The sequence below is a fragment of the Centrocercus urophasianus genome, unplaced genomic scaffold (genome assembly GCF_019232065.1).
Source record: "Centrocercus urophasianus isolate 14NV4802_14NV808 unplaced genomic scaffold, USGS_Curo_1.0 seq_73, whole genome shotgun sequence".
In the NCBI taxonomy this organism is placed as follows: Eukaryota; Metazoa; Chordata; class Aves; order Galliformes; family Phasianidae; genus Centrocercus; species Centrocercus urophasianus.
Genome location: NW_024885344.1, coordinates 6181836 through 6194725, shown reverse-complemented (window position 1 = coordinate 6194725; position 12890 = coordinate 6181836). Strand labels below are relative to the sequence as shown.

The 12890-nt window shown below is 48.8% G+C and overlaps 1 protein-coding gene across 1 annotated transcript in view; it reads right to left on the bottom strand.

The window, feature by feature from the left end:
* HIPK2 (homeodomain interacting protein kinase 2) overlaps positions 1-12613 on the bottom strand; it is a 120722-nt gene extending 108109 nt beyond the window's left edge. The window contains exon 1 of the mRNA XM_042838133.1: positions 12483-12613. The gene's annotated coding sequence lies outside the window, so the exon portion shown is untranslated. The remainder of the gene's footprint in view (positions 1-12482) is intronic.
* Positions 12614-12890: the final 277 nt, after the last annotated feature.

Below are 12890 nucleotides of genomic sequence, written 5' to 3'. Positions count from 1 at the left end.
ACACTTAGGTTCACCCCTGAAACACGACCCAGCATGTAGGGTCTCACTGGCTGGGCCAGCAGAAAGCTGAGAGGTCTGATCTGAGCAGCAAACCTACTATTAAGAGACTGCAAATATCACCACTGCTCTGCTGGTGTAGATGGTCTCTTCAGTGCTCCCCTGTGACGGCATGTAAATGACAGGCTTCCCCTGGATTCAACTCAGGGAGACTCCAGATCCCTTTTATCCCTTCTGTGTCAAATGCAATTTAAAAGCCTCTCAGTCCTGGCCACATTTTGTAGTGTTTTGAAGAAACAAATCCAAATTAAACTTACATGTTTCTAAAACTAAGGTACATGCAGAGGAAGGCAAAATGCCTCTAGGATTGGAACCACATGTATTTGTGCAAATGAGAACTAGGATTTACTGTTACCCAGGCTCCAGTATGTTCTATACTCCTAGCTGTGGTTTAAAACAATCTGTTTTCTTGTAAAAGCTTACTAACACCAACTATCCAGCACACTGGCCAAAGTCCCATGCCCTATGGACCTGAACATGGTAGAAAGGTGGGCAGGATGGGGCTACCCCAGCCGGTGCCCACCAATGGCCAATTGGCCTTCAGGAGATGAGCCTCCTGTCCTGCGGTGAAGCAACAGGGGTGATCTGCTGCCCACCATAAGCCAAGCATTCTCGCTTGGGGACTGAACTATAGGGTGAACGTATGTAACCAGATGTATGGCAGCCAGCTGGCTTGCAGGCAGAATTAACCTTTTTTTTTTTTTTTTTTTTTCCAATTTGGGCATCCAGGGGAAAACCACAGAGGTCAGAATTGCTGGCCACAATTAATCACACCTAGAGTTTAAAAGCTGACCAAGTCCAATGCTTGTGCTGGGACAAGAAGCTCTGCTGGGGTCTCCTGTGTAGCCACCTGGGCCTCCTTGTAGGCTGTCGTGGCTCACACAGGGTGAAACTCAGCCCCACAGCCTGCCAGCATCCCCATGTGACACTGAAGGTCCACATAAGCCTCCAAATCGGAGCTTACAAGGGGCTTAAGTATAGCTAGCCAACAATATGGGGCTAGGTTTCCTCCACTGCTAGCTTGCCCCCTATAACCCCAAAACGGGAAAGCCTCACACCATAGATCAGCCCCAAGGAGGGCAAGAGCAACACTGCTCTTCCCTACATTCCCAGAGAACACAACTGGCACCATCAGGAGAGTCTGCTGCTCCCTGCACCTGGTTTCCCTCCCAATATCTGCCTTTTTAGCAAACATTTCATGGTAACCATGGAGCGTTTTTGCCACATGAGCACGCCTGCACTCCCACTCCTCCACACACCCACTGCCCTGCAGGGCGAGAGGCCAGCAGCAGATGATCCCACTCCCATGGAAAGCCAGCGTGCTCTCAACAGGTGGCTCACCACGTCCTTAGCCATGAAGGCCTCCAGTGGGCTGGTAACCTTCAGCCAAGCATGACTGAACATGACAGGGCTGTGGTAGAGGGAAGGAAGCAGAGGGACAGAAGCTGGTGAGGACAGAAGGGAGAAGACAAAAAACAAAAGAGGAGTGAAAGCCCAAGCCCTCTTGTGAGTCCTACAATGACACAGAGTGAGACAGGAGAACCAACTGCAGCTGCAACACATTTGGGAAAACTTCTCATTTGTTGATGGCTGCTGCAGAAAAACAATGAAACCCAAAAATAATGAAAATCTATGACCTGCAACTTGTACCAGTGATGCCAAATGACATAAACATGTTCCTAACTTACCCCCAGTGTGGCCACAAACATCTGCTTCATTGCACCCGCTATCAAAAGAGTGAGGCATCCCCACCTGAAGCCCTGCCCTGCCTCGTCACTCACCCAAATCCCACCTTATTTCCTACAGGCAGAGGCTTTTGGCAGGAGACATGGTGTCTGTCTGTGGCAGACCTCTGTAAGGGAAAGAAGATGTCGCCTTTCAGGAAAGATTCTTCCTGAAACCCCTTCAGTCCATCCTGGCTAAGAGGAAGTGCAGGGACTGTTAATGACTCACGCACTCCCCTGGAAAACAGCGACGTTTTTGGAGGACCACCAAAGAACTTCGAAGCCAAGCCCAGTCCTAAAGAAAGGAGCTCCATGGTAGCACAGGTTCACTTTAAGCAAAATGAAGGCTCAGACACCTCTCTATAGGGATACTGAAACAGATACAGCTACTTCACTGAGGTGGTCCCACCTACATCAGATACTTTATGAGCGGTATGCTCAACACATCTAAATGGGTACAGAATCCCTAGGAGATACTGCGTTGCATACAAATGCCAGCTACAATGTAGGAACACATCAAGACTGAAATAACTGAGGATGCAGGAGGACAGAACCGAGAAGTGCTAGGAGAGCTGGAGACAGACCCAGAAAGCAGGGCCGCCAAAAGCTGATGCTGGGAGAGGTGTGTATGAGATGCCAGGCATGCAGCTGTTCTGCGTCAGAATGGAGACGAGCTGGTGGATGTGGATTACAGATCCTTTCCAGCCAAAATAGCTTGGTTATACCTTTTTTTTTTTTTCTTTCTTCTTTTCAGCTTGGATTTCTAGTAACTCTTCAGCCTGAAAGAGTCACATTGCTTCAAAATCTTTCCCTGCCTTTTACAGGCAGAGTGGCAGTGTCCCCTCCTGAACACTCTGTGATTTACAGCCTTCCATGCTCGCAAAGGCTACACAGCCCCTTACGCACAGACTGCAGACAGCACTCCTGCCAACGCACACGCTGCCACAGCATCGCTCTACAGAAACACCCTGCATTCACCTTGTGTATATTTCCTCCTGTGCAGGCTGAGACAGTTCACAAGCACACAGGAGGCCTAATTTATATTTATTATAAAGCTCCCTTCTTTATTCCTTGCAGAAGGAAGACTTCAGTAAACAAAGGGGGGGCAGCCATACCACACACGTGTCTGCAGTCCTTCATATGCCTGCAAACAAGGGAAGCATCCCACATGTGCATACATACATGTATACTTTTCCCTTGTATTCTCACACAAACGATACCTACAGTCCCTTCCAACTCATGTGTGCTTTCAGACAGCACAAGCATTGGGAAGCTGCGCTTTCATTATCCAGGTGCTCACAGCGTCAGATAAGGAATGAGAAAACGACGCTGCAAGGAAAGCATTGTCACCACCAATGGGGTACGTCTGTGTCTGCGTCTCACATGTCCTTGTCAGGCGGTGCAGCTATTTTAAATGGGGTTTGCAACATGTTTCTTATCCCCGCCTGCTAAACACATCCACACTCTGATGTTGAGAGCAAAGAGGGGGAGTTTGATGGGAAGGCAGGTTTCTGGTGGAGCCAGTGGAAGCGCCAGAAGAGATGAAGGAATTTTACTCATGACTAAATGTGATCCCCACTGGCTTTGCAGACACATGCCCTGGGGGAACTATTATGTTTTGGGTTTCTCCATGGAGCCCTGAAGCTGGCTGCAGCCAGGAATTATCCCCCTTTAAATCCAGGTTCAGAGAAAAGGCTGCAATCTCCCTTCTCTCTGCAGAGGACTTTGGTGCAGCCCCCATTGCCCCATTCCTATGAGTTCTGCCTGCAGCAGTCGGCTCTCTGCAGGACAGTGCTATCAGCCTGCTCAGAAACAGCACTAGCACACAGCACTGGAGCCTGTCATTATGCGAGCTGTGCATGGGAAGCACACCAAACCAGTCCTCTGTGGTCTGTGCTGGTTTCCAGTATGCTTCCATGAAGGTGACCTAACTATTAACTCCTGTTGAGCTGTTCTGTGCTCATGCATTTTATAACTTTAACCCCTGACAGCGTTACAGTGTTCGAGCGCCTCATGCAATTCCTCCCACTTGCCAACATCTTCCGAGCCTGGCTGCACTGAGCTGGACCAAAAACTCTTCACTCAACATGGCCACAAAGCCCATCAGCAGCCTGCCAGAAGCCAGAGAGCTTCTGCGTGCTTCTCTTCTGCTGACCCAGGGCACGTCTTGCCGCAAGGCACCAAATCGCCCTCGTGGAAACAACCTCATTACGTACTCACCTACCCCACCGCATGGCTAAAGCGAGCCAATATGTTACATATTACTTGTTTTTTTTTCCACTGACAGCTAACACTCAGTGACCTTCTGACAGGCTGGTGGGATAGCTGAAGGAGAACACTAGAACAATGCTGTTTATCTGGGAGTTAGCAGCACTGATGGCTTCAGGTTGAGGCAGTCATACCTTATCCTGTTCTGCAGAGGTCCCTAGCCTACAATTCTCCCTGCAGCAGCAGAGAGCCCAAGTGCAGGATCAGAACTTTGTGCCACTGTTCATGTGCTCGATAGCACCACAACAGATTTGCTGGGTTAGACCAGACCCTACAATAGGTATTTTCAAAGCTAGTAATAGCTACTTTACTCCCCAGAAATGTTGTCTTGAGAGGAAGATTAAAGATTGTGTGCACACAGAGCTATGAGCATATCTACAAGGCTTTTCTCAGCAATTTTAGCTCCAGCCTCTAAAAGTCAATCATCAAAATAGGAAAGCAAGGAGAGTGGCTAGAAATTACCTCTATTTAGAAGCAAAACAGAGACCTCTTGAAAATTCATGCCAAACTCTCTGGAATTTGTCAATAGTAAATGCTGCCTAGGAGAACAAAATAAAACCCCATGCATTCAGCTAGAAGTCCTTCACCTCCAGCCTCGTGCTTTATGCAGAGAGCCATTCCACCAGCGTAAGCATGGAGCAACACAGATGTGTCCCACTGCAGTCCTGCTGCTGTCAGCTCCACTCGGAGAAAGAACCAAGATGGTCACACAGGAGAGCTCCAAGGCCCTCCAGCGCAGCTCTTACAGAAACTCCACTGTAAAATCCTGACCCTGGGTCATTCATATGGTCTGATTTTCGGAGCCAGGAGTTGGACTCGATGATCCTTATGGGTCCCTTTCAACTTGGGATATTCTATGATTCTAAAGGTGAGGCTCAGCCTGCCTCTGCCACAACCATGCTCAGGGCAGGCTGGAGCTTCTTCCAGTGGCCACACTTCTGCTGATATTCTTTTGTGTACCTCTCCCTGTTCTCCCCATGGCAGGCATGGAAGATCTGATCACCTGTTGCACCCTTTCATAAACAGGTTGTCAGCTCTCTGGGGCAACGTTCCGCTCATCCATCTTCTGGAAAATGCACAGCACAAAGATCCTTGACTTGGGATCCTGACTGCCAGTGGATATAAATAATTGGAAATTAAAATAAAAGTGAAGTTGCACGAGGGAACTGTTGCACTTCCAAGTTTTTTTCCAGTCTAGATGACTCTCGGGGGACATGGGAGAGCTACCGCTGAGATAAACAAAATAAATCTCAGCCTACCAGGTTTACATGGAAACGATCAAAAATGTGTCCGTATTGTTCTGACCTCTATATCTTCTTTATTTTTTTTGAGCTTTCCTCTAACCTTTAAAAGGCATGTAAGATAAACAGAGAAGTAACTGGGCAGACAACATCCTCGGATGAGATGTAGGAATATAATCAAGCCTTCAGACACATGCACACAAACACCATAATTTATCTCTTCCTCCTCCTGTTTGATATTATCCTCTGTTCTAGTATCATAATCTGTTGCTATGGAAACAGCTATGATGTCACCATGAGAGGTTTATGGATGCCTCAAACAGGAAGGAAAGGTACATGGCTATGGGAGAGGGAAAAAACCACCTACAAACAGCTGCTGAGCAGGAGACGTTCCAGGAATGGCAAGCATCAAAAGGGGAAAGACAAATACCTCGATGGCACTGACGCTACCACAGATAGAAGCAGAATATAAACTGCGTTTTAAAAATAAAAATGCTTACCAATTTTGCCTATGAGTAAAAATATTCTGGGGAAGCTATAGGAGGTTCCCAAAAAACTCAACTTTCTCTGAAATGTTCCACAGATTTGCTTGGACTGGCTGTTTTCTGAGCCTTGCTGCTTGAGTCCGGGCCTCCATCATCCCGCTCCATCATCTGCTGTAAAGTTCCCCCCAAGAAGCATGAGCCTAATACCCTGCCACTGCAGCTCCTAGCCAGGGAGTTGCTGGCCTCCCGCCACTCCCTGTGCCTTTATGATCTTTGACTGGGAGAAAAACTGCGTCTTCAAGCAAAAATAAACAGCAAGGTGCTGAATCCACTGGATCACATCCAGTAGCAAATAAACGCCCTAACCCCAAACTATAAGCAAGAAAGAGCTTTTTTTGTTCTCTTCACCCAAGAGAAAAATACATAATCTTCCAGACTCACTGCTGAACACCCTGATATACCTGGGCTGCTAGTGGAGAAAACAGCACAGGGTGCCTCATAGGCTCACAGCACACCCTGCCTTAGAGCCACATTGTGGCTCGCATTGTGCAGGGCATGATGCTGGTGCAACCGTCACACACAGGTGGCTCTGTTTCTGTGCCCGCAGCCGTTCCACTCACCTGCACTGATGGTGAGAGGGCAAGCATGGGGAAAGAGGGTGCAACAGCCACATGTGCCCTTAAAGCCGTCATCGTGTGCTGGCATCTGCCTGCAGGAGGATGCAGCATGCAGGGTCTGCCAGGGAGGAGGAGTGAGGATGGCAGATCACATTCTTCCTGCATAGCTGCCATCATCAGGGAAAGGGCAGTGGCAGTGAAGGAGGAAACCACAAGAATCTCAGATCAATGAAAAGTATGGATATTTCAGCTCATTTCATCCAGATCAGAATTTCCCCAGCATGGAGAACAGCATCAGAGATCTTCCGGGAATGCTACAGCATCATTTTTGCCTCTGGCCTCAGCTCTAGCAGGGGAATCCTTACTCTCTCCTTCCTGCCTATGAGCATTAGGGTATAGGTGGTAACTCCTGCCCTTGCCTGCCTTCCCCTCAAAGGATGTTAGAGACAACCCCAGGGAAAAAAACCTGGAAGGGAACGCAGTTACTAAGAACAGCTGCAAATACAGCCCAAGCAGGAGAACCTTTGGGTATTCACAGAACTTTCTGTTCCTGACAGCCTTGGCTATGACAGCCTCAAACCCTACACTTAGCAGGGACCATCTCTCCTGTTAGTCACTTGCCATCACCTTTCTCCCCCACCCGTCTCTCTCATCCTCCTTTGTCTTGTCCCTTGACCTACTTACTTCTTCCCTCCCTTCAGCCCATCCTCCCCTTCCCCAAATGAAACCTGGTAAAAAACACATACAAAATTTCCTACATTGTGTTTTCCTATCTCCACAGATGCTGTCTGCATTATCCACTCTCCTGTACTTGTATCTACACAAAATATAAATTCTGTTGTGTGGGAACATTATGTCAACATCATGCCTGGCACAATGAGATCCTGCTTTTCTCTGGCACTGGTGCTACAACAGCAAAAATAATTCTTAATACTTTAAAAGCACCACAGAACGGTAAGACAGGAAGAGTGAAATAAATGTCAAGGCTTTGTGGGGTGGTTTTTTTTTTCCCCCCAATTGCTTCTATATCTGGGGGGCAGGATTTTTTTTTCTTTTTCAATAAAACAATGTCTCTTTTCTCAGACTTCTATTTGGGACTGCAAAGTGGAAAACAAAGCTGATCTTGGTGAAGAAACAGATTGTGTTTTTTTTTAAATTGGCAGGTGACACCAAGCAGGAAGGGACTGCAAAGTCAGTGCAATCAGATTAGAACTCAAAACAGTCCTGACAGATGAGAAAGGACAGGATGGAATTCAAACAGGACAGCTAGCTTCACACATGCAGCATAGAAAAAAGCTCACCAGGCATCAGATCTCTAGACAGGAGCTGAAGCCATGGAACATCTCAAGCTAAACACAGATGAATGATGCTGCGGTGCACAAGGCAAAGCAAATAGGAGCACCATCTGTAAGGCACAAGAGGGAATACTGCTCCATGTAGCCAGTGAACCCTGGGGAAAGCACTGGGATCCAGCAGTGCTGTACAGAAGAGATGTGGGCCTACTGGAAAGAACGCAGGGAGCCAGAATGGTCAGAACTCCACCAAACAAGGCACAGGAGAGATAGCTGAAAGACAGGTCTGAAAAAGGATTAACCTAAAGAACACAAAAACGAGGAGAGACATAACAAAGAAAAAAGAATTGTTTTTTCTACAGCTATTGTTGATAGAGCAATGAATCGTAGCAAGGAAAGTACAGCTGAGTTACAGAGGAGAACAAAACTTTATGCTGACAATCACAGCGAGGGGCAGTGATTGCCCAGGCTGCAGAACTGCTGTACATGGGGATAAGTGTGTTAGGGAACATGCTGGCAAGCACACCTGGCACAGTAGTACATCCTGCTTTGAAGGAGAGGGAACAACTTATTTTAAGTCTTTGCTGCATCCACTTACTATGATTTTGGTGAGAGCTAAGTTTCTCAGGCACTTCAACATAGCTCACAGAGTAAGATAAACCTGTCAGCCTTCAGAACTGAAGGAGACATCAGTCTGTAGGCTACCTCAGCGTAACACTCTTGTTCCAGGTCTTGACAGTGCCTTCAAGTTTTAAAGGTTATAATGGATAGGGAACACTGCCCTTCCGAGTTCCCCAAGTTTCTCTGGCAAATCTCACTGTGTCGTGGGGTGAAATTTCCCTCCTGCAATAGTAGGAACCACAAGTGATTGTCCTCATTTTATCCTACCGGAGACAGACGCCTTCCAGTGCCTGCACTAACAAGTAGAACTGGGGACAAGGCATGAATAACAAGTGAGCTCCTGCAAGTCCAACCAAACATCCCATCAGGAGAAAAACAAGAGAACAACCTACACTTCCCTCACCCAGCATAACCCCCAGCTTGCTGCAGTACACAACTTAGACAGGGTAAAATGCACAAAGCTCCACTGGCCACACTGCCTATCTGTGCTGTACCTCCCTGAGACCAGGCTGAGCCCAAGGCAACCCAGGACTGGCATCTGAAGGCACTTGTCTCCTGCTGGCCATTTTATATCCCTACTGTGAATAAGTAAAAGATGCTACTCTTCAGCATGCTGTCAATGGTTTGATTAGACAGCCACCCTTTATAAATGAACATACATGGCATTGCATATACACACAGTATTAAAGACTACTACTATTTCCATTAAATAAATACATTCTAATGGCATGGTTTTTTATTCTTCTAGCCCTGACCCTGGATTCTTGTAAATACTCTGACGTGGCAATTCCCTCACCAGCCTGGGAAGGCTGGGCCTGCTCCTCTACTTACTTACAAGATGGCAAGTCTTACAAGAGCAATTTCTGCTGCAGAAGTTACCCAACTCAAAAAGCTATCCAAATGCAACAGTATCCTCAAATACTTGTCCTCATGCTTTCCAGAGGAAGGATATCAGCTCCTGATGTGGCCAGATGAAGGACACAGGTGCACACTGTGCCACTGTGCTGTGAGCAGGTGGAAGCAGTAACACGCCTCGACTCTCCCCGTACCGTAAACTGTGAAATATCCTCTCTGAGATGAAATTATCCCCTCGATTTGTTTTCAAAATAAAAGCTGAATCCTGTACTGCTAGAACCATAAGTTTCAAAGAAGACGGCTTCATGCTAAACACCCAAGTCCACATTAGGATATGGAAACAGATGAAGAGAAAACTTTTTCTCCAAATAGTGTTTAATTCTTACTTATTTTCCACTAGTTAACCTCCTGAAAGTCAGAAGAAAAATAACATATAAACAATATTTCACATTCAGAGGGCAGAGATTTCCTAGTAAGGGTGAGGAAACAGCCTCATTTTTATAAATGGACTGATTAAGCTATAGAGGCCATGAGTCAGAAAAGTACTTAAGCATGTGGTCGGCTTTAAAGACATAAACAATTCTAATGAAGTCAGCAGCACCACCTGTGAGCTTAAGTTTAGGCACAGACCTTAAAATATCTTCTTAAATTGGGAACAGAGAGGAAAAGGGTGGAACTTGCAAAAATACCCGGCCTCACCTCCCATCCGTCTTCTCCTCTTTGGACACAGTGATGGGGACACCGCAATAGCTGTCAGCCCACCGCAGAATCACAGAATGGCTGGGGTTGGAAGGGACCTCAAGGATCATGAATCTCCAACCCCCCTGCCACAGGCAGGGCCACCAACCTCCCTACTTAATACTACACCAGGCTGCCCAGGGCCCCGTCCAATCTGGCCTTGAACACCACGGGGCATCCACAACCTTTTTGGCAGCCTGTTCCAGCACCTCACCACTCTCTCTGTAAAGAACTTCCCCCCGACATCCAACCAAAATCTTCCCTCTCTCAACTTAAAACCATTTCCCCTTGTTATCTACCCTGCGAAGTCCCTTTCTCAACTGTCTCACAGCTGATGAAACACCAATGGCATAGCCCCATGCCAGTGTACCAGCTGTTGACTTCACTGTCTGGCACGACCACCACCAAAACCCTTTGCACAGTGACCACTGCTGGGACAGAGACTGACCGCTGCTCCCAGGTCACTGACTCCTCTACCATTCGGCTTCCCAGGACTCTCCTCCTGAAGAACCATCCACCTACTTTTGCAAGCCATTGGGATGTGACCAAAACTTAAGCTCATTCCATCAGCCTCCTAAATACTTCGCCTCTGAGCAAATGGCCTACCTTGCAGCGGGTGACAGGAGCTCAAACCTGGGGCAGGCACCAAGGAGGACTTTAGAGTCCACACACTCAGGGTGCATGGCCAGCTCCTCGTCACCTGCCAGCAGGAGCCTGTGCTGCTCTGGGTCTGAGGGCCCCGGCCGGTCACTGCCATCAGCTCCCTTTGCCCCAGAGCCCCTTGCTCATTGGCGTGCCCCTGGTCACAGCCATTTCCGCTTCCCAAAATAAAATGACATTTTTCACTGTTACATCTAAAAAACATTCAATCACTAGACGCTGCAGCACGATAAGATTAATTATAACTGGAGGGGGCTTCCTGTTATCCTGAGCTAATAAAAACTTATGCTTTTGGTCCCAGCGCTGATTTAGCCCAAGTTATGGTTATTGCTCCATAAACAGGAAGTGCCTCCGAGTTATCATTCCAGCACAGAACCTCTGGGGTAAGGACCTCTCCTTGGTGTCACTGGTGCCGCCCAGCTGACAAGGAAGCTCTGTGCATTTTCACAAGATGTGATGACCCATGAGCGAGGTTAGACTGCTCTGGAGCCTTGGTGCGAGGCAGGATCTGAGCCCTCACAAGCTGAGGTCAGGGTGCTCCAGGCCTCCAAAACCCAGCAAGGAGCTGTGCACAGGCAGCTTCTTTCTGCACGCAGCTCCTGCAGTGGCACCAGTGGCGAGGTGCAATTTACAAATATTACAGATATTAATTCCATAAGCCGCCCACATACAAAACTACCGACGCTGCTGCTAAAAATACACTGCAAGTTGCAACGAAGTTGTTAGGAATGAGAAGCAAAGCAAAAAGGAACTAAACCCAAACAGAGGTAATCACTGTTTTGCAAATAAAGGTTAAGGCACGCAAACACCATTCAAAGACCTGGTTCTGAAGGGTGCCAGAAGACCAGGGCAATGTGGCTGCAAGAGTAAGCTCAAGGCTCACCTGTCTGGGCCAGCCACTTCCCCTCGAAGCCACACTCCCAGCACTCAGCCCCAGTGTGCTGACCTGGCCCCTGAGCAGGGGCTGTGCAGCATCATACCCACCAAGGCCTGTGCTCCAGCCCTGTGCACATCCCCATACGGCTCACAACCCAAATCCAGGTCACACACTGCGCAGCGGTGTTCCTTCTGTTGTATTTTACTGGGGAGGTTTTTATGTCTTTCATTTTACCGCTCAGCTCTGCAATGCTTGGAAAAGATGGAATGAGAAAAGCAGGGAGGAGAGAACATGAAAACCCCTGAATTCCTTGAGAAGAATGGTTAAAGCACAGTGAGGGAGGAGGATTTCAGACCAGATATTTATTTATTCATCATGCCTCGCCTGTTAATATCAGGCGGGGCTCCATTCTCCTTCCCAAGCTAGCATTTAAGACGGCAGTTTGGTGCACACACACCATGCTCATCCAAACACCATGAGCTGCCGGAGATCTGTGTGTGCTGTTACACTCACCCAAAGTTCCAATGAAACCGTTTCACAAGGCCTTCCAGGTGTCACCTTTCCTCCCGGGGCACATTTTCCATAGAAAAACCCACGCTCTGCAGCCTGCAAGCCACAGACCTGCATATCCCTGTCCTCCTGGCACCCCAGGAGCTCCCCGCAGCCCTAGCACGATGGCAGCACAGCCATCCGCCGCAGCGCTGACCCTCACGCTCAGCTCGGCAGCATAACAGTGGCCAATGCTCCGGCGCAGGGATGCAGGCAGATGGCAGGAGGATGGCGGCCCTCATCTCCTTCCAAGGAGGAAATTACATCCCCTGCGATAAGTAAGTTTTTATCTATGCGCTGTGATATTTCAGGGAATTGTAAGGACCTCTCACGGCAAGCAGGAGAGGAGTCACAGCCATTAACCCCTCCTCCGCCTCCCTCTCAGCAATCCAGAAACAATTTAACCCACAAACACACTGCAACACGAAACACATAAAGCAATCCCCACCACCCCCCCACGCTATTTTCCGGCTCTTGTGCCTGGGAATATCCACCTACTTCAGGCCTCCAGACGTGCCGCAGACCCTCTAGGATTTTCTGCAGCAGTTCCAAGGGATTCTTTTTCACAGGTTGCCGTTCAGGGCATTATTCCTTTCCCCCATCTGTTTTCCAGCCAGGCCACAGCCGAAGTTGGGATGCGCGAAGGCACCGCTAAACTTCCAGCACACGCCGCGGTGCGGCACGGCCAATCGCTCCCGGGAGCCGCGGGGGGACGCGGCCTCCGCTCCCCTCTCATCCCCTGCCCGGGGGCCGGGAAGCCGTGGGGGCGGGCAGGGCGCCGCGAGGCCGCAGCCCCGGCCGCAGGCTCCGCTCATGCCCCTGCCCCGGGAGAGCGGAGCCGCCGCCCCCCGGCTGGACGCAGCCCGGCGCGGAGCGAAGTTCACGCAAATCGCCGCGTAATCCCAC